This window comes from Nelumbo lutea, chromosome 3 (genome assembly GCF_056320005.1).
Source record: "Nelumbo lutea isolate HS-2025 chromosome 3, American lotus-T2T, whole genome shotgun sequence".
In the NCBI taxonomy this organism is placed as follows: domain Eukaryota; kingdom Viridiplantae; phylum Streptophyta; class Magnoliopsida; order Proteales; family Nelumbonaceae; genus Nelumbo; species Nelumbo lutea.
In genome coordinates this window covers 16,262,591-16,287,560 of record NC_142686.1, presented here as the reverse complement: position 1 = coordinate 16,287,560, position 24,970 = coordinate 16,262,591, and the positions used below count along the sequence as shown (strand labels likewise).

Here is a 24,970-nt window from a genome sequence, read left to right as displayed (position 1 = left end):
CGTGTATGCAGCATTGAATTATATGTCCTTAACTTGGACAGAGATCATAAGAAAAATCTCCTTGCCTCTCGGCATAAACAATGGATTAAGTGAAAATTTTAAACACTAAAAATTAGCTGAGAAAAACAACAGGAGGGGGAAATTAAGTGAAACCTTGAAAGGCTCGGGATCTCTGTAGTTTTGGTTACCTCACTAAAGATCCGATAATCTGACACCGCCGAAACTCCCCCTAAATTTCTTCACTCTAGCTAGCTCAAGACGTTATCATTATGAATATCCAACATTTGGGAATAAAACGTGAATTAAGAAAAAAAAAAAAAAAACCCTCTAGCTTTCCTGTTTATCCTCCTTCGGTGCGGTTTCTCGATCTGATTCTCGCTCCAATTCCTTGGCCGCCTCTTCCTCCATGGCCTTCTCCGCCTGAAGTATTGGTTCATAGTGGTCGGCGTGGGCGTTCATACACTTTTTAAGCAATCCCGTCACCTCGAAGCACTTCTCGACAACATCTTCTTTGCTTTTCTCTGCATCTTCGACGCATTTTTCCCAGGCAATGAAGCTTTCTTTACATCCACCTCCCTTCATGAACAGGCAGAACCCACATTCTCCCTCATCCTCTTCACTTTCTTCTTCTTCCTCTTCGCCTTCTCCTTCGCTTCTGGGGACATGAGAAACTTCTGGGTTTTGATCTTCCAGGGTTTCGTTGTTGATAGAGGGTTCTGAGACCTGTTCTGGAGCTTGATTTTCGAAGTTAATGGTTTCAGATGAAGCGTTGGAAGCTGCGAGGAATAAATTATCCAGGATTTCAGTACCAGAGGAAACCATGTTGACCTCTTTAGGGTTTCTAGTGATCGTGGTGGTTGTCGCCGTTGGTGTTGTGTTGCCGCTGGTAATGGTGTTGACTGTTGGTTGAGAAATAGGTTAAACCCTAAACCCTCCGGCCTATATAAAATTCGAACCCTCCCTCGAGACATCATGGGTGACGGTAGGTTGGTAACTAGTTGACTTCCACCAAGAACAGAGGAAAGAGGAAACGATTCTATATTCCTATTAACGGTGGATGTCAAAGTCATTACATTTGAAAAGTAAATAAAAGAAAAAGTTAAAAGAGGCGTGGCCTTATCATCAACCGTGAATCGTGAATGGGGCCGTTTTCTCCCAAAACTTTCTCGGTCGATGCGAGGCCACGCGTCCTCGAAAGATGGAACGCGTAACGACTAAGCGGCCGTTTGATGATAGCCGGAGATGCTGAACTGAAAAAGCTCATGGTTTTTTCTTGTAGTGAAGTGGGCCGTTTGATGAAGCTTATGGCTTTAATTATTTTAACAATTAAAAGATAAAATGAAATTCTGTTTAACTGTTGAGCAACTTCGGACATTATCAAACGGCTCCTAAAGCATCAATTTGACAGAATTACAATTAGCGTAACCAGGCGCAGGGCGTTAGACCCGGTGGTTGGATCATCAGAAGTAGGGGTGTCAATTGAACCAGATTTTGTCCACAATAGGATTCCAATACAAATATCCAATGAACACTCTTGACCATTTTGAACCAGTCCAATTCAACGTCTGAACCGTTCAATTTGTTCAAATTGGTTTTAACTTAGATTAATTCCAACAAGGTTTTAAAAAACGAATCAGACAATGAACAGTTTAAGGGGCTGGTTCCCGGGTCAAACGGTCTGGCCTTTCAAACCGAATGGACAGCCCATCCTGACAAAAATAAAAAACTAAAAAAATGGCAAAAAATCGTTGAGCGAACCACCCGGGTCAGCAGCTTGCTGACCAAGTCAACAGTTTTTTGCCAAGAGACGGTTCTGGGGTAAAACGGAACCGGTCAGGTGACCAGTTCCCAGTTTTTATGGTCCGACCATCCAGTCCAGGCCAGTTTTGAAAACATTGAGTTCCAACCCAAACATGGTCCATTGTCACCTGTATTCTTATCTTCTATCGGTTGACCGGATATTAGTTCAGTCGCTCAATCTGTCAAAATTGATTTTGATTTGGACGGAATCCAACCCAAAACCAGTCCATTGACACCCCAGTTATTACTTTTTTAGGCTCCTGGTTCTTAGAAATGTCATGTTGACTTGATCAAAACCCACACCAAATTCAAATTCATATGTTAATACACTTTTTAACCACTAATATTTAGTGTTTTAAGCTACAATGCTACATACAAGGTTTTAAATCATAATTTAGAATTAATTATTTTTTATTTATTTTATGTTCCTTAATCTACATACATACATACACACATACACATATTTATTAGTCTACCCCAATAGACACCACCTAATAACTTGCTATGCATTGAAATTTACTTTTCACAGATAACATCCAGTGAATTTTCTTTAACAGATCTAGATGCTCATCTTTATCTTTTCCAGTGATTTTTCATTCTTCCCATGGCTTTCCTAATCTTCTCAATCGCCCTCGTATTTCATTCAATCATCATCAGAAAACAAAAAGAAAATAATCATAATTATAAATTCAGTTTGGTAAGGTTAACTAATTTATGAGAGAGAGAGAGAGAGATCACAATGGACAAATACAAGGAGTAAAGAGTGAAGAAATGGCAAAAATTACCTGCAAAAAAGAAAAGCAAACAACTTATTTCAAAAATTAATTTCCTATATAAGATATGAGATATGTTGCCTAAACTCATTGGCAAGGTGAACCGTCACTACTGCAGACTTTTAAATTTTTTTTAATTTTTTGGAAGACTGCATAAATTGAACTAGAAGAGTGCAGTTCAAACCCATTTCTCAGAGCCGAAGTAATTAGAGGGAAAGAGGACAACTGACACCAGCTAGTAGATGCTGCTCTGTTCAGCCTTCTGTGGCATAATATCTACATTGATCTGCAAACACTGAGAATTATATACATTAGATGGAATGGCCAGTCAGAAAGGACTTCACCTGCAGTACAATACAGAACTACGCTTATGCTTACAATTTCTAAAAAAGTAATGTAGATAAGTAGAATATGGGATTAATCTGCTGGATTTGGATCATCAAGAGGAGGACAAAAACACATATATGAGCGAGTGGAACCCATACTACCATTATTTGCTCCTATTCAGTACAAAGTAGGATTCTCCACTCTTTATGCCCATTCCCACACCAAATTATCTCCAGAATCTCAGAATCTCATACAAAATTTAAATAACATCATCCAAGAGGGTAACACAGACTGTTGATATCCATCATCATCATCTAAGCCTTCCCAACCATAGAGGGTCAGCTACATGAATCTTATTTTGCCATTCCATTCTGTTTAGCGCCATATCCATTCTAAAATTATTTGTCCTAAAATAATTTCTTACTTCTTCAGCCCATGTCCTTGGGTCTGCCACTAGCTCTTTCAGCCTCTTCAACTTGTAACAAATCACTTCTTATTGGTGCACTAGATGGTCCTTCTGTAAGTGGCCATCTATTAATATCCATGATCTCACCAAAAAATAAAATAAAAAACTTGAACCCTCATGGAACATGATGAGCAGCTGTTTGCAAAGTGTTGTGGAATTATCATGTCTAATTGTGTTCCTTTTTCTTTAACTCCCAATATTCATTAAGTATCAATTAATAACAAGCTAATGGAATGTAGTGAGAATGGGCCGAATGGGCCCTAGTGTTCTTTATTTCTTTTTAAGTAGTGTTTAAAAGTTATGTTTCTTAGTTATGGGCCTTCTTTTATTTTCTTTAATTATCTCTTTAATTCTGGCCACCCCATTAAGGGCATCCAAGTAATTGTATTCAGACAGAATTATTAATAAAAGTGATGAAAGGGGGCTAGAGAGAGAGGTTTGAATTCTTCTTTTCTCTCTTCCCTTCTTTTCTTCTTCCACAACCTATTGCTGAAACTTCTTTTCTTCTTCTTTCTCTCTCTCCTCTTTTTTTCTTGCATTATCTGAATTAATGTAGGTGTAATTTTCAACTTGGAGGGAGTGACATCCTCTTCTCTCTCTTCTCATGTTCCCACGGAAAAATGAATCTTTGGAGGGAGGGGCTTCTAGGGTTCCAGGAGGGTGTTTGAGGTTTCTAAAGGAGATAAATACCTTTCTTTTCATCTCAAATTGATTTTATCTACTATGGAGTTATGGAGGGCTGTAGAGTTGAAAACAAATTTACAGGAGAAATGGGACTTGGGGGAGGAAGTGTTGGAGACCTCTTCGGGGCCAAAACCATCACTACAATCAAGTTGGATGGTACAAACTACTTAGAATGGTCACAATCTACAAAGATGGCCATTGTTGCTCGTGGGAAATTGGGTTATGTCACCGGTGAGGAAAAGAAACCTGAAACTAACCATTCCCGGTGGTTACAGGAGAACTACATTGAATGACTTGGCCATGTAATTCCATGTTGCCCCATATAAGTAAGAACTTTTTATGGACTAACACAACTAAGGAGATTTGGGATAGAATAACAGAAACCTATTCACAAAATGAGAATGTTGCTAGAGCCTACCAATTGAGAAACCAGGTGATTATTACTAGGCAGGGAGATAAGTCTGTTGCTATTTATTTTCCAGCCCTCGAAACCTTATGGCAGGAGATAGATCATTCGGAGACTGTAGTTTGGGAAAGTAGAAAAGATGCAACAACTTATTAAAAGCTAGTAGAGAAGAATAGGGTTTTCAAGTTTTTAGCTGGACTTAACCCTGAGTATGATATTGCACGACAACATATTCTTTCCCGAGACGGTGTAACTCTCTCTCAAGCATATGCCTTTGTGTCTTGAGAGGAGAGTAGGAGGAATGTGATGATGAGGAACACAAGCCTTGAGTAGTTAGCTATGGTTAGCACAGTGAAGCCTAAGCTGAGAGGGGACAAGGGTGAAAATGAATCGAGGAAGGAGGACAAAAGGGATTTGATCTATGATTATTGTAAGAAACCCAAACATACTAGAGATACCTGTTGGAAACTTTACCCACACCTTGTACCAAGCCGACTCAAAAATAGGAAGGGAAATGTGAATATGAAAGTGACAAGTGATTTATTAGGGCCACCTACTACAGCCTCTCTAAAGTCTGTGGCAGTAGCTGCAGTGAGGGACAAATTAGAGAGATATAGACAATTTCTGAATCAAAAGGATACAACCAGTTCCAACTCATTATCAGGTGGACAACAAGGTGTAGGTGGATCAGAGGGTAGTCATTCTACTTTGTTTGCACAGACAGGTAGTTTACATGCCACTACAAATTATGTATCCACACAAGATAAATGCTTCAGAAGGTGAACTAGTGAAGGATGTTGGAAGATATCAGATGTTAGTGGGGCGGTTGCTATACCTATGTATGACACGACCAGACATCTCTTATGCAGTGAGTGTAGTGAGTCAATACATGCATACCCCACGAGTTCAACATTGGGAGGCTATTGACAAGATAATTTCCTATTTGAAGGGACACCTAGGTAGAGGAATATGTGTTAACCATGGACAGTTGAAGTTAGAGGCTTACACAGATGTTGATTAGGCAGGATGTCTAGATGATAGGAGATCTACATAGGAGTTTGTACTCTTGTTGGAGGTAATTTAGTTTCATGGAAGAGTAAGAAACAAATAGTTATGGCAAGGTCAAGTGCAGAAGTTGAACATAGAACCATGGCACATGGTGTTTCAGAGCTCCTCTGGATCCATTCCTTGTTAGGGGAGATTGGAGTTGAGGCCAAAGAACCTATCATGGTATATTGTGACAATCAAACAACAATTAACATTTCCCACAACCCAGTTTAGCATGATAGGACGAAGCCTATAGAAGTGGATAGAGACTTTATATGGGAAATGGTGACATCCGGAGAAGTTTGCTTGCCATATGTTGCATCTGACTTGCAGCTAGCTGATGTTCTTACAAAAGGAATTGCAAGAAACAAGCTGGAGCATGATTTACGCAAGTTGGGAATGTGTACATTTATTCCCAACTTGAGGGGGAGTGTTGAGTTTTGGGCTGATATAACATGTTTTTTATTTACATAGCATAATTAGGGAGTTATTGGGCCTTAGGCCTATTAGTTTATGTTTTAAGTTAAGAGTGTTTTTAATTTCTCACAAGTAACCAACTTACTAAGGGCATACTTGTCTTTGTACCCTCTTTTATCTATAAGTATATAATCTAATGAAAAGGGTGGTCAGACCCAATTCTAAGCTTCTCCCATTCTCTTCTCTCTTTCTCAGCTGAAACCTTTTCTTCTTTCTTTTTGGCATGATACATCTAATCAAACAAGAACATCTTATTTAAATAATATAAACAGTCATAAGCAACATATAGTTTTCATACAGCCATGTGTCCAAACCAGCAGTTTGTCTCTCTAAGAATACAACAGAGTATTATAGAGCTTTTACTTTCTTTTTGATCACTCTTCCTAAGTTCATAGTGCATGTGAATAACATGATAATAATGTCATATTTCGAACTTAGAGCCTTGATTCATAAACTCTATTTAGTTATTTGCACACATTAACAAGGAAACATATGTGAGAGTGAAGAATGAAAAACTAACCTTGAATGGGGCACAATCTTTTGGAGCAGTTCACATACTTTATGCTGCAACATCTAGTGGCTTCTTGCTGGTCTTGATCCTTCTTATAGCTGCATGACAGTAACAACATTTTAGTATGCACATGGACATGCACACCTCTGATTATGATAATCATAAGTAGGAAAGAGGGAAAAATGTGTTTCTATGGAATGTTTGTACAAGGAACAATAGATATACACCTTCAGCATAATCTTTAGCACCAAAAACAGCAGAACCAGCAACCAATGCATTTGCTCCAGCTTCAATAACCTGCCAGAATTGAGCAGGGATCATGGATTCATAGTACATAATATCTCAAAACATGTAACCTAGATACAATAGCATCTGAGCATAAGATATGGAAAAAGATGTTAGATTGGCTGCCTCTTAGAGCCTAACAAGATGATACCAATGTCTGGTGATATAATTGGATAATTTGAGCATCAAAATTAGAGTCTTATCCTAAAAATATGGGGTCTCATTTTTCCTTTTGGAGGGTTGGTTGGACATGAACATGTTACCTCATGGCTGACTAACTTGTCAAGCAGCATATCAGTCACTGCACTAATGCAATGCAGTTATTCCCATTTATCTAAAGAAAGATTACATTGTTCTTCTTGGCAGTGTAGCCGGCCAGAGATAGGTGGAAGAGGAGAGAAGAGAAGAGAAAAGAGAGAGTTTGCAATGCAACAGTACTGGCGGCGCCAGTGTTTATTTAATATATATAGGGCGACAAAAATAACAAGGGAAAAGACCATTGTGCCCCTGAGTACAATAACAGACATAACAGAAATAAAAAACGAAAAAAAAACTCTTTAATTAGACAAACAGGCCCTAACAACTGCAACTAAGTTATTCTAACATTATTCCAACACTCCCCCTCAAGTTGGAGCATAGATGTCAATCATGCCCAACTTGTCACACAAATCTTTGTGCCGCACATAATGAAGACCTTTGGTGAAGATATCTGCAAGTTGCTCTTCCGAGTTGACATATGGTGTGCATACTTCTCCACTTTCAAGTTTCTCTCTGATAAAATGTTTGTCCACTTCAATGTGTTTCGTCCTATCATGCAGAACTGGATTAACAGCAATATTGATGGCTGCTTTATTGTCACAGTAGAGTGAAGTAGGATTGTTTACTGCAAAACCCAGTTCACCTAACAGATTTCTTATCCACATGATTTCCGCAACCCCATGAGCCATCGCTCTATATTCTGCTTCAGCACTGGATCTAGCCACCACACTTTGTTTTTTGCTTCTCCATGTGACAAGGTTTCCTCCTACAAAGGCACAATAACCACTGATGGACTTTCGGTCATTGACTGCTCCTGCCCAATCTGCATCAGTATATACTTCCACTTTTAAGTGATTGTGTTTCTGGAACAACAAACCAGCCCCAGGAAACTTCTTGAGATATCTCAAGATCCTCTCTGCAGCTTCAAAGTGAGTTGTCATCGGGCTGTGCATGAATTGACTAAGGACACCCACTGCATAGGCAATATCAGGCCTGGTCATAGACAAATACAGAAATCTCCCCACAAGTCTCTGGAACATCTTTACGTCTTTCAAAAACTCTCCCTGACGTCTCCCGGATGGTGATTAGGTTCAATAGGTGAATCAGATGGTTTTACCCCCAACTTGCCTGTATCTTCTAGTAGATCTAGTACATACTTCCGTTGGGAAATAAAGATGCCCTTGTGAGAGCAGGCAACTTCAATTCCAAGGAAGTATCGTAAGGAGCCTAGATCCTTCACCTCAAATTTAGTGGCTAAGAATTTTTTTAGTCTCTGGATTTCAGCCTCCCAATCTCCTGTGATCACTATGTCATCCACATACACAATAAGAGCTGCAATTTTACCTTCACCTCTTTTTACAAACAAGGTATGATCTGATTGGCATTGTTTGAATCCCATTTGTTGGACTGCTACATGGAACTTACTAAACCAAGCCCGAGGTGATTGTTTCAATCCATATAGGGACTTTTTCAACCTGCACACCTATTGTTCACTGCCTCTGGCACAGAACCCTAGGGGTTGGGTCATGTACACCTCCTCTTCCAAGTCACCATTCAAGAAGGCATTCTTGATGTCCAATTGGTGAAGATCCCAGTCAAGATTTGCTGCCAAGGAAAGGAGAATCCGGATGGAGTTCATCTTCAATACAAGGGCAAAAGTCTCTGCATAGTCCACTCCATATACCTGTGTGAAGCCTCTTGCTACCAGTCTAGCCTTGTACCTTTCAATAGTTCCATCAGCTTTGTGTTTCACTGTGAACACCCACTTGCACCCCACTGGTTCCTTCCCCCCAGGAAGATCTACCAACTCCCACGTACCATTTTTATGTAAGGCATCAATTTCTTCCTGCATTGCATCTGTTCATTCAGGTTTTGACAAAGCTCCTGCCACGGTCTTAGGATGGGAACACTGTCCACAGAGGAGAGGAAGGCACGGTACGAGGGTGAAACATGCTCATAGGACACAAAGTTAGAGATAGGATGATTAGTGGTACAAGATCTAACACCCTTTCTCTTAGCAATAGGAATATTAAGATCATTGGGGACATGTGAATCAACATTTAAAGGAGCAATGGGAGCAAGTGTACCTAGCTAATGAGACGGATTTGCCTCGGGTGAATCCGATGATGTTGGTTGCATAGTGTCCGGCTCCACGGCTCTTGAACTCTGCTAGCTCTTATGACGACGATGGAAAACCCGGAACGGAGGAGGATCGGGTAAAGGAGGTAGTTGAATCTGAGTCGTCGCCTATTTCTCCTCAATCCTACTCTCCCCCTGAGGAGAAACCGAGAAGAACGGTTGACTCTCAAAGAATGAGACATCAATGGAAACATAGTACTTACGGGCAATGGGATCATAGCAACGATACCCCTTTTGAGATGAGGGGTAACCAAGAAAAACACAAGGAATAGCCCGAGGGTCAAGTTTACCACGAGTAGGTGATAGGTTGTGGACAAAACAACAACACCCAAAGACACGCATCGGAATGGTGGACAGCGGGGCTGTAGGGAACAGGAGCTGATGTGGGGCCTTATACTCTAGTAGCCAAGAGGGCATGCGATTGATGATATATGTCGCACACAATACTGCATCCATCCAGAACTGTTTCGGCACATTCATATGAATCAACAAGCCACGAGCAACTTCGAGTAGATGACGATTTTTTCGTTCAGCCACACCATTTTGTTGGGGTGTCCTGGCACAAGAGTTTCGCTGAAGTGACCCACTCGAAGCAGAGAACTTCGTGAGGTCACTATGGAAATATTCCTTTGCATTGTCCGACTGGAAAATATGAATTTCCGTTTGGAACTGAGTGAACACCATGCGTTGGAAATCTTTCACAATTTGTGGCACTTCATCTCGAGATTGCATAGGATAAACCCAAGTGTATCGAGAATAATCATCAATCAACATAACAAAATACTTATAGCCAGCCGCAGTAGGTAGAGTAGCAGGGCCCCAAACATCAGAATAAACAATATGAAATGGAAATTCAGATCTTTTATTTCTTAAAGGTAAAGAGCTTCTACAATGCTTACTCAACTGACAAGTTTGACACTGTAATTGACTCACTGACAATGACTCAAAAATCTTTGGAAACATAACTTTTAACGACTCAAAAGAAAGATGACCTAAATGACTATGCCATAAATAGGCCTGACTCTCACTCGCTGAACTTGTGGACTCAGTCGCCACTATACCAGCATTATTCTCCAACACGTAGAGACCATCCACCATGCTTCCTCTACCAATCGTCTTCCCCGAGGTCAAATCCTGAAACACACATGAAGACGAAAAAAAGGTGACTGAGCAGTTCAAAGAGTGAGTAATACTACTAATGGACAACAAATTAATAGGTAATTTTGGAACATGCAGGACATTTGGTAGAGTAAGGCCAAGTGGGAGAGATATGGTGCCTCGGCCAGCTATGGTAGAAAAGGAACCATCAGCCAGTCTTACCTTATCTCTCCCAGAGAGAAGGTTATATGTCTGGAACAAATTTGACTTACCGGTCATGTGATTTGAGGCTCCGGAGTCAATAATCCAAGGTGAATCAGTAGTATGAGATGACACATGGAAGGCTGTGGCATCACCTGATGTAGATGCAAATGAGGTAGAAGGAGTAGGCCCAGAATCCACTTGGCGGAGAGTCCTACCATACAATTCCAAATGTTCACGGAAGGAATTGATAATATCTTCCTTAGGGTCAAAACCGGGATGTCTCTCCTGAGTTACGAAAGGACTAGTCTCTGTCGATGCCAGATTAGCTGAGTTATACCTTCTTTGATTCTGCTGGCCTGGTTTCTTGCCCTGATCCGGTGCTGACTTCTTACCCAAATCCTATGCCCATTTAGGTTTTCCATGGAGATCCCAGCATGTATTTTTAGTGTGTCGTGTCTTCTGGCAGTGAGTGCACCAAAGCTTGCTTTTATCTTCTGTTTTTTTCTGAGTGTCACCCCTTTTAAAACCACCTCCGACATTTGTATCTGAATTTCCCCGGACTGCTAGGGCAACTGACTCCCCTTCTACACCATTCATCACACTTCTTATGCTTTCTTCTAACTGCACCAAGGCATACACCTCCTGGACTGATGGCAAGTCTTTACTACCCAAGATCTGTACCCTGATGGACTCATATGACTGATTCAGCCCTAGGAGAAAGGCAAACACACGTTGCTGTGATACAAGTGACTTATAGGCTTTTGCATCTTCATCACACTTCCAATTCACATTCTGATAGTGATCAAATTCTTTCCATATTGATGTCAAATCAGAATAATACATCGAGAGACTCCTCTCCCCCTGCTTGCAAGTAGAAGATTTTGCTTGTAGTTGATATATCTTGGCATAGTGTCTCTGTTCTGAATAAGTGGACTTCGCTTGTTCTCATATCTCACAGGCAGTTTCAGCCCACATAAAGGTCTTCCTTACTTGTGGCAGCATTGAAACCAAGAGCCAAGACTTGGTCCCACCTATCATGCTCAGCACTTCCATACTTCGGTTCCTTTACTCTCCCATTGATGTATCCTATTCACCCCCTAGCAGTGATGTAGAGTTTTATCCCCCTAGACCACTCAAGGTAATTCAGACCATCAAAGGGAATGACAGCCATGGGAAAGCTCATATCCATTCCCCCACTCACTCCATTGTGGCTCCCTGAGATTTCTGAAGTAGCAGAATTCTCAGTCGACATGGTCAAGCTGTTACTCAGTCCCACACACCGGATTTAGGACCCCTCCTTACTCCACAAAGCAATGCTCCACTAATCAGTAGGGTTGATCGATCTTCTCTTGACAGTAGGGTTGATCGGTCTGCTCTCTTTTAATTAGTATTCCTGCTCTGATACCATCTTGGCAGTGTAGCCGGCCAGAGATAGGTGGAAGAGGAGAGAAGAGAAGAGAAAAGAGAGAGTTTGCAATGCAACAGTACTGGCGGCGCCAGTGTTTATTTAATATATATAGGGCGACAGAAATAACAAGGGAAAAGACCCTTGTGCCCCTGAGTACAATAACAGACATAACATAAATAAAAAACGAAATAAAAAAAAAACACTTTAATTAGACAAACAGGCCCTAACAACTGCAACTAAGTTATTCTAACATCATTCCAACAGTTCTATTCAGGGCAATATCTTCCACTAAAGAAAAACCACACTAGAGACCACAGAGTTTTTAATAGATGGATCACCTTAAAGGCATTTGTGGGACCAACTCCACCGTCAACTTCGATCCATGGGTTTCACACCCTGAAAAGGTAAAAAGTGCTAAAATGTCATTCTGTCAATAAGTTCACCGAAGGAGAAACTCATCTTCCTTGTTACTTACCCCTCTCAGCACACAATCTCCTCAAGTCAGATATTTTCTTGACTTGACTTTCAATAAAGCTCTGCCCACCAAATCCAGGATTTATTGACATGATCAACCACTGTCCATGTTCAAAGAAAAAAATTGGTCAATTTCATGTCTATTGGCTTAACAAACCTCAAATAACCATCTATTCAGAACATCATTACATCAGGCTATCCATTGAGAATTTTCTTTTTTATAATATAAAAAACCATTAGAAGCAAAAGTCCTAACTATTTCACCATCATCTCAGAGGTGCATCTGGAGTCTTATATGATAGGTGAATACCACTCAAATTAAAAGGAAAATTCTATAAAACAGTTGTAAGAGCAGCAATGCTGTATGGATCAGAGTGTTGGGCAATCAAGAAACTACAAGTCCGAAAAATGAGTGTGGCAGAAGTGTGTATGCTGAGATGGATGAATGAAAAAACTAGAAGGGATAGGGTTAGAAAAGAAATCATTCTGTTATGAAAGTAGACTAAGATGGTCAATTATCAAAAAAATAAAAAATAAATAAATAGACTAAGGTGGTTTGATCATGTGCATAGAAGGCCATCTACAGCACCTGTAAGAAGAAATAATCTGTTGAAAATTGAAGGGGTTAGAAGAACAAAAAGGACATGGGTGGAAGTAGTAAGAAATGGTTTAAGTGCTCATAATTTAACAATGGATATGGCGTAAAAGAGAATGGAATGGTGAAACGGGATTCATGTAGATGACCCCATATAGTTGGGAACTTGGGATAGGGCTTAGATGATGATAATGATTTCACTATCTCCCCCCTCATACTTCATCATTTAATAGATTCAACAATGAATCTACCAATATCATTATGAGTTAGTCCTGTATCCAACATCTTTTTTAACTCCTTTCTCCCATGGGCTTCCAAATTTCTGTATTGTCTTGCTTCTACTTTTCCCATTAGCATTTCATTGCCCCACTGGTGCAGTTCTCTCAAGAAATATTTCATGCTATCTTACTAAATCTTTTATTGCCATTTCAAAAACTCTATATGAGTGTGTTTTCCACTGTTTTGGCAAAAATCAACCATCACAAGTTTATGAAATAAATTGTAACAAGATTACATTATGAGTCAACAATAATACTTAAAATCATTGAAGGGTTATTGAAGGTGCTAAAGAAAGAAATCTTACCATCAAGTACATATTCTATGGCAGATAGTGAGGTAGCTGGATTTAGAACTACTCCGGCTTTAGCTCCCAAACTTTTAACCTAAATAATAAGAGGTTGTCAAGGATAATGTAACACACTAAGAAACAAAAGTTATTAACACTCTTCTGCAAATAGTCCAAGTCATATAGAGTTTCTATGGCTGAGAAGAAGGTCACGGGTTCAAAATCACTTGGAACACTTGCATCATTGTTCCATTAGGAAATAGGAATAGACCAACCAGATGGAAACATCTGACTAGGAAACATAGTTAAAATTTGCCATGTCACTGTCATCAATATTAGTTAAGAAACATAAAGATACCCACATGAGATCCATGCAACATCTTAAAACACTAAAGATCTTTACAGCATCAAGTAATAAGAGATTCATGAAGAATAATGGCATTAGTAAAACATATCATATGATTAACCTGATCATTGAACAGCTAATGGCATAAAATAACATGTCAACAATGCTATATTAAGTCACTATCCATAGGATTAGATTTGATATTTATAAAAACAAAAATCAGTTTAAGAACCTGAAAATATTCTTATATGCTCAAGGTTATAAATAATATGATCGTCCTATTTGTGTCACTTTTGTGCTCTAAAGCACCTAAATGTTGGCCCAATAACCAAATAAACATGGTTCAATTCAAAGGAGAGAAGTCTGCACGCTATGGCATGAAGGGAAGAAAAATTCATCTTCCAATTAGATAAATACTACTTTATTTTATTTTATCCAAAAAAGAAGGAAAATAGAAATTTGCTCTCATCTTCCTAGTGCAAACGATGTGGTACCTATTCATTTCCATTTGATCACGAATTTCAGAGATTAGTCTTACACTCTTACTTGATTAAGTGTCCGATGCAAATGAATGGTAGAAGATTGTTCACAGTGAACACTGACAATGTCTGCACCAGCCTTGATAAAATCTGGTATCCGCTGCTCTGGTTCCACAATCATCTACAAGAATTTTCTTTCATATTAGCATTTATCAATCTCCACCAATAAAGATGACTTACCCACACAACACATTAAAAAAATTAGATTTACTCCATGCACCAAATAGTTAAGGAACCAAAAAAAATTACCAAATGAACATCCAATGGAAGATCTGTCACTGGACGCAATGCATCAACTACAAGAGGTCCAATAGTGATATTTGGCACAAAACGACCATCCATTACATCAACATGAATCCAATCACATCCTGCCAACTCCACTGCTTTCACCTAGGTTAAAATGAGAAAAAAAAATTACCACCCATGGGCAACCTCTCTTTTCTTAAGAAGCTTCTAGTATAGAAGGGGAGCTGTAAAGATCATACAACAGAAAATGTGAGAGTATCCTAATTATTTGATCAAAGAACAAATGAAATACATGAAATGATTTCCCATACAATTTGTCAGCATCTAAAAAACAGGGAAAGACAGCTGAAGGACCATCCTCGTCCTTTTCTTCCAATCCTCAGCCGCTCCCAGGTAACCTTGTCATTTCTGGTTTTGATACTGATGAGTGTTTAATGTCTCTTGTTCCAGATTCACTTCCCTTCCAAGAGTCGGAAGCCCATGACATTGCAGCCACTAAAATTGAATGCACAAGGATTCTGCAGGGGGAGGTAGGTAGGAGGGATGCAGAGGGGGAGAGGGACAGAAATAAAATAAAATAAAATAAAATAAAAAAATCTGGGAGATTATTGACAAAATAATGGGGGAATATGAAAACAAAAATCATTTACAAAGAGAGGATGCACATGGGGCAAGAGAAGGAAGTGGTAAGGAGGCAGGGGGAAAAATAAAGAGGTGAGCAGGGGGAGAGAGCAAGGTAATCCCAGTTCAGATGACTCCATAGCAGAATTTGTGGGTAAGTTGGGATGTAAATTGCAGAATCCGAATGACCTTAAAGTTTTCTTACAAAAAAAGGAAGGAGGAAAGTAAGATCAAGAAAAAAAAGTTAAGCGAAGTTGAGAGGCTGAAGAGAGATGTAGAGGGTTGACAAGAGCTTTGTTATGAAAGGGGAAAGGAGGAAGGGGATCAAGTAGTTTCTAAATGAAGGAACGGGTCATACGAAGAGTTTGAAATGAAATTATTAAGTTGGAATGTCAAGGGACTGGGGAGTGCAAGAAAAAAGAGCAACAATTAAAGAAGGAAGGCCAATCCAGATGTGGTATTCAGTCTCTCTGGGTAAGAAGTGGTATTCAGGAGTCCAAACGAATGGAATTTGATAGGAGATGGGTAAGAAGTGTTTGAAGAGATAGGGGGCTTAATTGGGTGGTTGCTCCTTCTTGGGGGCCTTCTGAAGGGATAGTGACCTTGTGGAAAGAAGATGTACTGGAGGAGGTTGAGGAATTAGTAGGCAACTATTCAGTCTCTCTGAAATTTAGGCAGGTGGAGGATGGGTTTGAATGGGTGCTAAACAATGTATATGAACCCAATGATTATAGGAAGAGAAATAAGATGTGAGAAGAACTGGGAGATATCATAGGCTTATGGGAAGGACCATGGTGTGTGGGAGGGGATTTTAATACGGTGAGGTTCTCAGAAGAAACCAACAACCCTAGGCAAAGGGTGACCACAATCATGAGAAAATTTAATCAATTTGTGGAAGCTTTGGAGCTTAAAGAGATCCCCCTCTTCTTGACTGATTGGGAAGAACATTGGGGGAATATTAACTCCAGAACACTCCCTAGACTTACTTCCAATAATTGGCCCATAATGATTTGTAAGGAAGTTTTAAGGAGTGATGGGCCTACTCCCTTCAGATTTGAGAACATGTGGCTAACTCATCTGGGCTTTATCAAGAAGGTCAAAGAATGGTGGGAGCAATGTAGCCCCCTAGTGAATTGGGAAGGAATGAAATTTCATAAGAAACTCTATTACTTGAAACTTAGGATTAAAGAGTGGAGCCTATTGGAGTTTGGTAGACTAGAAGAAAGAAAACAAATCTTAGTTGAGAAGATTGAGGAGTTGGACCTAAAGGAAGAGAGAGAGGTTCTTTTGGAGAAGGGGACAAGGAGCGAAGATGGGTCTTGAGGAAACAATTGGAGGATCACTTGCACAAGGAGGAAATTAGTTGGAGGCAAAAATCCTGTTGCAAATGGTTAAAGGAGGGGGATGGCAATACTAGGTTCTTCCGCACTGTGGCAAATGGGAGAAGAAGGAAGAATTTTATATCCAAGTTAGAAGTTGAGGGATCAACTATTTCACATCCGACAGAAATAGCAAGGGCCTTTATAGACCATTTCAAATCTATATTTAGAAGGCCTCCAAATAAGAGGGTGTGGTTAGAGGGATTGGAGTGGCCAGATTTGGGGTCAGATCGCATGGAGTGGTTAGAAAGAAAGTTTGAAGTTGAGGAAATAAAGGAGGCAGTGTTTTCAATGGATAAAAGAAAGGCTTCTGGTCCAGATGGGTTCACAATGGCATTCTATCATGACTGTTGGGAAATCTTGGAGAAGGATTTGATATTAGTATTACAAGAGTTCCATAGAGGGGGGTAATTAACCCAAGACTGAATTCCACCTTCACTGCTTTGGTACCAAAGAAGAGAGATGCCATACATCCAAACGACTTCAGACCAATCAGCTTTGTCAATAGTCTATACAAAATAATTGCAAAGTGTTTTATCTCAGGATTAAGCTAGTTCTCCCTAGTGTAGTTGAACCTAACCAAGGAGCCTTTGTGAAGGAAAGACATATTTCAAACCAAATCCTAATTGCAAATGAGAGTGTAGAGGCCTTTAATAAATGAAAGAAAAAAGGAGTGGTTTGTAAACTGGATCTAGAAAAGGCTTATGACTTGGTGGATTGGTCTTTCTTGATGTAAGTGATGAGTAACTTTGGTTTTGGGGATAGATGGTGTAAATGGGTAAGGGGATGTTTGAGGAGTTGTCATTACTCAGTATAGGTAAATGTGATGGTGGTGGATTTTTTCCCAGCATTCAGAGGGATAAGACAAGGAGATCCACTTTCTCCCTTCTTGTTCATATTGATAGCAGATGTTTTAGGGAGACTGATTCATAGAGCTGATTCAAGAAATTTTTTAGGGGGTGGAGAATAGGAAGGGAGGAGATACCACTCACACACTTGCAATTTGTAGACGATACAATATTGTTCTGTGAAGGTGGGAGTATGAATTGGATATGGAGCCTGAAATTGGTTATACAACTCTTTGAGCAAATGTCCAATCTTAAGGTGGATTTTGAGAAAAGTTGTTTAGTGGGAGTAAACATGAAGGAAAGGGAAGTTAGGGAGTGTGCAGATATTATGGGATGCACAACCTCAAATTGGCCAATGAGTTACTTGGGCTTACCCCTAGGAGACAACCCCAAGAAGGATAGCTTTTGGGACCTAGTGGTGGAGAGATTTGAGAAAAGGCTCACTTCCTAGAAGAAGAACTATCTCTCCTTATGAGGGAGGATCACACTGATTAGGGAAACCCTAACCAATCTACATATTTACTTTTTCTTAGTGTTTAAGATTCCCTCTCAGGTAGCTAATAGGTTGGAAAAGTTGATGAGGGATTTTCTATGGGAGCCAAGAGAGGAAAGGAGGGACCATAGGGTGGTAACAAGAAGCAAGAAACAAGGAGGATTGGGGATTGGGAATATCAGGAAAAGGAATTTAGCATTATTGGGGAAGTGGTTATGGAGATTTCCTTTAGAAAGGGATAAATTGTGGGCAAAGATAGTGGCTAGCATTCATGGGATGGAGGACAATGGATGGGATACCGGAATCATGGCAAGGACTACAAGCACATCTCCTTGGAAAGCCATCCATAACCTTCCAGTTTTCTCCTAGTAGACCAGGTATGACTTGAACTCAGGCAACCTTATCAAATTCTGGGAACAAACTTAGGTAGGGGATTCTCCTTTGATGATCCAGTTCCCCTCTTTGTATTGTCTCTCTGATCTAAAGAATATGCCCATTTCATCCTTTTTAGTCCCCTCAGGTGCAACCTCTGGTTATGGGTGGAATTTGAACTTGAGAAGGGCAGTTAGGGATATAGAGTTAGAAAACGCTTTGTCCCTTTTGGCTTTGCTTGAAAATGTTTTTCTGGACCCCCAAAAGGAAGATTGTAGAATTTGGACCCCCTCCCCTTCAGGTTCTTACTCCTGTGCTTCTTTCTCTAAAAACCTAACTCAGCGACCTACCTCCCTTGGAATGTCATTCCCTATTAAAGAGATACGGTGCAAACCTTATCCCTCCTCGGGTTGGGAGTTTTTGTTGTGAATCTTTCCTGGAAAGAATCAACACTTGTGATCTTCTCCAGAAAAAAAAAAAAAAGACCCAAGACTTGTTTATCCCCGCACAAGTGTATTCTTTGCATAGCAAATGGGGAGAATGGGTACCACTTATTAGTGTCTTGTCATTTTGCAAAAGCTGTTTGGGATTGGGCTTTATCCCTTTTTGGGTGTAGTTGGAACCCTCCTTTGAATGTACAAAGTGTGTTCTCTCCATCTTTCTTCAGCTGGTCAGTAAAAAGAGGAAGGATAATGTGGAGGAGTATAAGGGCATCTGTGTGTTGGTCTTTGTGGGAAGAAAGAAACTCCAGATTATTATTAGATAAGGAGAGGAATGCTGAGAACTTAACAGAGTTGATCCACATAAGGGTAGCACATTGGTTGAAATTCCTGGACCTGTTTTCAAACTTTACTGTGGATGATTTGTTGAGAAGATGTTAAGAAATTGCAAGTTCTGCCTAGGGAATGCCTTAGCCCTTCTCTCTGCCCCGATTTGTGAGGGTGACTCTCTTAGGGCTGAGATTTTAGCAGCCTTAGAAGAGATTCAAAGGGCAAGAGAACTGAATATTAGGACACTGATATTGAAGGTGATTCGGAGGTAGTGGTAAATTGGTTAAAGGAAGATGAGATAGGAATGTGGAAATACAGCAATGAGAGGAAAAAGTTAAACTGGTTGGCAAAGGATGTTGAGATAAAGTACAGCTGGGTGAAAAGAACTGCCAAATTCCTTCACTGACGGGCTAGCTAAGCAAGGGGTGAATAGGGATTCTTTGTTTTGGGCTTATTTCTAATTCTGTACCTTTTCTTTTCCTTGTTTTGAGGGAGTTAAGATAGTTTACCTCCCTCCGCTTTTCTGTAACTTATTCTTAATTGAATTCAATAAAGATTTCTGCTATTGATCAAAAAAACCCTGATGAATTCTATAATTGATGAAAAAGCAATCTAAAGCTAACTCATTCTGCAACCTGATAACAAGGACAAACATCTAAAACTCAATTCAACTCAAAAAAGCCTTATCCCCATATGGTTCCTAAAAGTTAGTCTAAAAGGGCTAAAGGAAACAAATGCTAAAGAAGGGTAGTAAATTGTGAAAAGTATGGTGGCATGACTGATTACACAACTTACAATGTATCTTTTAAGCAGGTTCTGGAATTCAGTATAAAATTTAAATATTCTTTGCAACATCCCAAGCATCAGCGGAAAAATATAGATGAATTGTAAATGGATAATAGTCAACTTTATGCAATAGAACAAGAAACAGATCCTCGTTGAAAGTTCAAGTAGTTCTACCATTCAGCCCCTCTGAAAGCTAAGTCAGCAGAAAAGCTGTTCACCCAACTTTGCAAAATTATCAGAGAGAATAGATGGAGCAACAATTATGTCACTCTTTGAGAACTTATCAATGCGTGCTGTTTCCTTCACTGTGGTTTGAAACTTCCTCCTGTAATTGGGGAAAAAAGAAATAAATATACTGGTAACAGCACTATACTACATAGCCCACTGGACACATTAAGGAACAGATCATATATCTAACAACAAACATCATATATAATTAACTCTCCGCTTAGTTCTTGAACACCCTATATGTACATAATGGAATGGTGTTTGTAACATTTTTATCAAATTACCAGCTACAAAGGAGAACTTCTACCAACTACAGAGTAATCGGGCAGTGATGCACAATTAATCTAATTGCCAAGATATTGTATGGGATTTCTCATACTTGGGAAAATGACCAACCAGATCAAAACCCAGTAAAAAGTTTTCTTTTTTCAAGATAGTATTCTTTATAATGCAAGAATTGCGACATCAACTAAAATTTAACACATCTCAGTATTTAGTCCATATTTAGAGCCCTGCTACGGTCAATAAATTATGTTCAGCGTGGCACAAATACAAATAAGAAGGTGCAATTTGAACAACCAAAATATGCAAAAACATGATTCTTCCATTTATACACCAAGATACTACTCTCCTATGTTCGCATAGTGTTCTTCGAATTTCCATTCGACGAAAAATTCACTGGGTGGTGAAGAAAATATAAATTTTTTGTGAACCACCCATCAATATTTGACGAATGCATGGATCATTTAATTTCTTATTTACCCCGAAATCCTAAATCCACGACAGAAGATTCAGATTTCCACTATTACAGAGAGAACCTTGTATTGATTCTTGAAATTTGCAATTCCAAAGTTCGCCACTTAGATAATTAGAATTTTCTTATATCTTCCATTAATCAGTCGGAACAGTTTAATACTGAACCACTTAAATTTCTTTCAGCGGGTTTCATCGGAGAAAAAGAAAAGCAAAGAAGATGGATTTCAGTGATCCCACCAAAATTTCCACATCACTGAACGTCCAACACCACCTAACCAAAACGAAGAAACTGAAAAAGGAGAAAAGAAAAGATACTTGGTCGAGGTGAGTGAGTTGGGAGGAGAAAGAGATGACTTCCGGATCTTTAGGGCAGCAGAAAAGCCACTGATTTGGGAAGTCGTCGAGCTCAACGAAACCGTAGCTGACATTTTCCTCCCTGTCTTCTTCTTTCTCCCACAGGTCCTTTAAACTTTAGGGTAAATTTTTTAAACTACATTTATGGTTTAGGTAATTTTTTAAACTACATTTTGTCTAATACTACGGACGTTAATGCTCTCTCACGATCTCTGCACAGATAACCCATGTGACTTATAATATTTTTTCAAAACCCAATATTACCCTTGTCCCATGAACCTCCACTCTCTCTCTCTTTCTTACGATCTCTGCACATATAACCCCATGTGACTTATAAGATTTTTCAAAGCCCAATATTACCCTCGTCCCATGAACACCTCTCTCTCTCTTTCTCCATTCTTAGACCACCCCTTTCGCCTTTACTTCTCTCTGACCTCCCTCCCCCTCTGCCCGTCTTTGGTCTCGGTTTCCAATTGAAAATCGCTCTTATCATTATCATGCGAATACTCCAATCGCCACTCCTATCTTTGGTCTCAATGTCCGAATGAAAAAACCGGTATTCTCGTATGCTCCCCCGTGTTCAGATGAATTGCAGCGGCAGCGGCGATTGCCATTGTTGTTTATAGTTTGAGAAGAGATCGACGATACCATGCATGCACACGCATCAGTCTCCAGTTTTCTTACACCTTGCCATTCCAAAGCTCCTCCACAGACTTGAACGACCCATCCTCCGACACAAAAACATCTGCAGTGCATAATCTACGCTGCGGGATCTGACTAATCTTCTTAGATTCCTCCTCACTCAACGCCCAATTGAATATATCCAGGTTCTTTTTCAACCTCCCCTTGTTGCAGCTTTTCACCAACAAACCCACCCCTTGCTCATATACCCATCTCAGACAGATCTGCATGCAATGCGCGTGCACCACTTTGAATTAATATTCCACCATTAAAGGCCGGTTCTTAATTAATTATTATTGATTTTTCACAACTTATCATTGCCCCATAGTGGGATGGGAATATCACTACTCCATCAGCAGATTCAACACTTTCAGGGCCAAAACAGAACAGAAGAAGGGAAAGAAAAACAATTAGTTACTGATCCCATGCCGTTGTCGTTCAGGGGGTTGCCACCGCCGCAATGAAGGGTCCTCCGGTGAACCAGCGACAATGAAGAGAGAGAACGAGTGAACCGAACAGGGGGTTTCACAAGTTTTGTTGAAGAAGCAAAGAAGGGTCCTCCGGTCAGTGGGCTTTCGTTTTCGGGTTTCCTAGGCCCAACGCGCATATAGTTCCGAGAGGGGTTTCATAGGGGGTTGCCGCTGCCGCATGAAGGGTCCTCCAGTGAACCAGCGGCAGAGAACAAGTGAACCGAACAGGGGATTTCACAGGCTCTGCTGAAGAAGAAAAGAAGGGTCCTCCGATTTGTGGGCTATCATTTTTGGGTTTCCTAGACCCAATGCGCATACAGTTCCGAGAGAGGGGTTTCACAAGGGGTTGCCACCGCCGTCGCCGCCGTCCCTATTTGGTTCACTTTGCTTTTTCATGCACTCCATTGTTGAAGAAGAGGATGAAGGGTGTGGTTCATTGGGATAAAGTAGTCTTTTCGTGGTAAGGGAAGTATTAGTCAATTGTGAGAAAATAGTACGGGTAGTGTTGTCAAATTTTAAACAGTAAGATACACTTAATCATTAGTTAGGGTAGTTTAAGAAATTTATCTAAATTCTTTAAAGTGAAGTTAGTTTTATTTTCTTTCAATCAACCAAAACAACACTATTAGATTAGAGACCAGATATGCTCCTCACATAAGGTTCCTCACATGGACCTCACACACACACATCCTACCATGCATTGGGAATATGGTAGGATGTGCCTGTCGCGAAATAAATTCATGCAAGACACATGGCAACTTTGTTGCGAGCTTAATTTATTCAAAAGAGTCCAGATCCGCTTAGATCGGTTCCTCACACCTGACGTCTAACAGGCGCCTCACACACACATCCTATCATGCATTGAGAACATCTCCTGAATTTATTAATTATAATTCATCAGAGATGTTCCCAATGCACGGTGAATGTGCTTGTGAGGCACCCATTTGTGAGGAGCAGATCCCATCAACTATTTACTTGCTTAGCATTGGACCCTGGCAAAAACTATAGCCGCACGTTGAAAATTGAAAATACTTTTTCGTTGTTCATTCATGGAGAAATATTCTCGATGTGCAGCTGTAATATCTTATGCACAAGAGTAGCCAACGTTATGTGGTTAGTTGATCGAACTCAGGGTGAGAGATGATCGAACTCAAGGTGAATCATCTCGGATCTGGTTAATTCAAACCAAGTAAACAAAAAAAAAATCGGATTGGGTCGGGTTGGATTGGCTTACCGTCTTCATTGGTGATTTGGTGTCTCTAGTCGTACCAAGGGGCCGAGGTGACTCAAGAATGTTTAACCCTAGTATGCAAGTAGCATGAAGAGATCGACATGACCCAACCATAAAGGAATAGCCTTCATCTAGGCTCCGTTTGGTGTGTCTTTCCGTGTGGTCTTTCGGCTATTTATAAATCGGGTAGATGATGCTATAGTCTTTTTTAGTTTAATTTGTAAGATTTAGCCATCAAAAGGTGGTGAATCAAAAAACACGAGAAATCCATTTTAGGCTGATTTCAGGAAGCTCTAAATAGAGCTTTTTGCATCTTTCTCACTTTATTATCGCGTGGAAAGACGCATAAAGACACGGTAGCCAAACTAGCTTCGGACTGCTCAGATCTTCGTGCAAAAGCTCAATGCATCTTTCGACTGTTAGAGCTACCAGAAGATCTTCCCAAAAAGACTTGTCAAACAACCCCCTAATAAACAAATTAATAATATTTTGGGAGAATGAAGGTTCAGCCTAGAGTCAAAATTTTTTGGCCCAAAGTACTATTGGGGTAGGTGTCAATTGATGCCAATTCACGGGTGGGCGTTGCTGTATAAAGTGTGGGTATTTGACATTTTGAATGTTTATAAATTTGGGATTTAGAAATCTATGATGGGCCTGTCCATACTTCTCCCTAATATTTTTCTACCCTTTTTTAAAAGGTAAAAGATAGAATAAAACTTCAATATTAAAAAATTATAAAAAAAACAATATTTTGAAAATGAAAATCAATGGCTAATGTTCCAAATCGAAACCAAACCTATACACGGTTGGTTCGGTTAATCAGGGTTTTATCATAAATTAACTGAAATCGAACCAACAAACCAAAACCAACCGGATTTTTCAATTTAGATTACCGAAATTGGTTTGGCTTTTCTATATTTGATTTTTCATGGCTTTTCCATACAGGGGAATGGAGAATGGGAGATAAAAGGGAGGGAATGGGGGAGATGAGATGAAGAAGGTTATCCTATCTAACATCTGCCAATTGATGAAAAGGAGCTGAACCGAGCGGTCTTATCACTAGCGGGAGTAATTAATTGTCTTTTTGTTTTTAAAATAATGTATATAATATAAAAGTTAAGACACTTGGGCGAGTTTTTAAGATACTTATCTTTCTTTTATTAAAAATACAAGACATTTTGTAATGTATACATTAAATTAAATTTACATTACAATAATTGATTTTAGATAATTATGGAATCGAATCAGTATGTATTCAAATTAGATTCGAAAATTTAATCAGTACAAAATATATATTCAAATTAAACTATTTGAAATATTCAAATTCGATTCG

The 24,970-nt window shown here is 39.7% G+C and overlaps 1 long non-coding RNA gene and 1 pseudogene across 2 annotated transcripts; both read right to left on the bottom strand.

The window, feature by feature from the left end:
* Positions 1 to 209: 209 nt before the first annotated feature.
* Positions 210 to 22,166, bottom strand: LOC148863196 (ribulose-phosphate 3-epimerase, chloroplastic-like; annotated as a pseudogene). The gene is made up of 12 exons (XR_016109564.1): positions 21,940 to 22,166; positions 21,217 to 21,363; positions 20,130 to 20,242; positions 14,652 to 14,794; positions 14,410 to 14,523; positions 13,536 to 13,614; positions 12,947 to 12,963; positions 12,355 to 12,458; positions 12,222 to 12,279; positions 6,719 to 6,788; positions 6,501 to 6,589; positions 210 to 2,868 (listed from the first exon to the last, which is right to left on the bottom strand). The product of XR_016109564.1 is annotated as a ribulose-phosphate 3-epimerase, chloroplastic-like (transcript).
* LOC148863197 (uncharacterized) lies at positions 10,015 to 12,032 on the bottom strand. The gene is made up of 2 exons (XR_016110478.1): positions 10,544 to 12,032; positions 10,015 to 10,307 (listed from the first exon to the last, which is right to left on the bottom strand). It is a non-coding gene; the product is annotated as an uncharacterized LOC148863197 (long non-coding RNA).
* Positions 22,167 to 24,970: the final 2,804 nt, after the last annotated feature.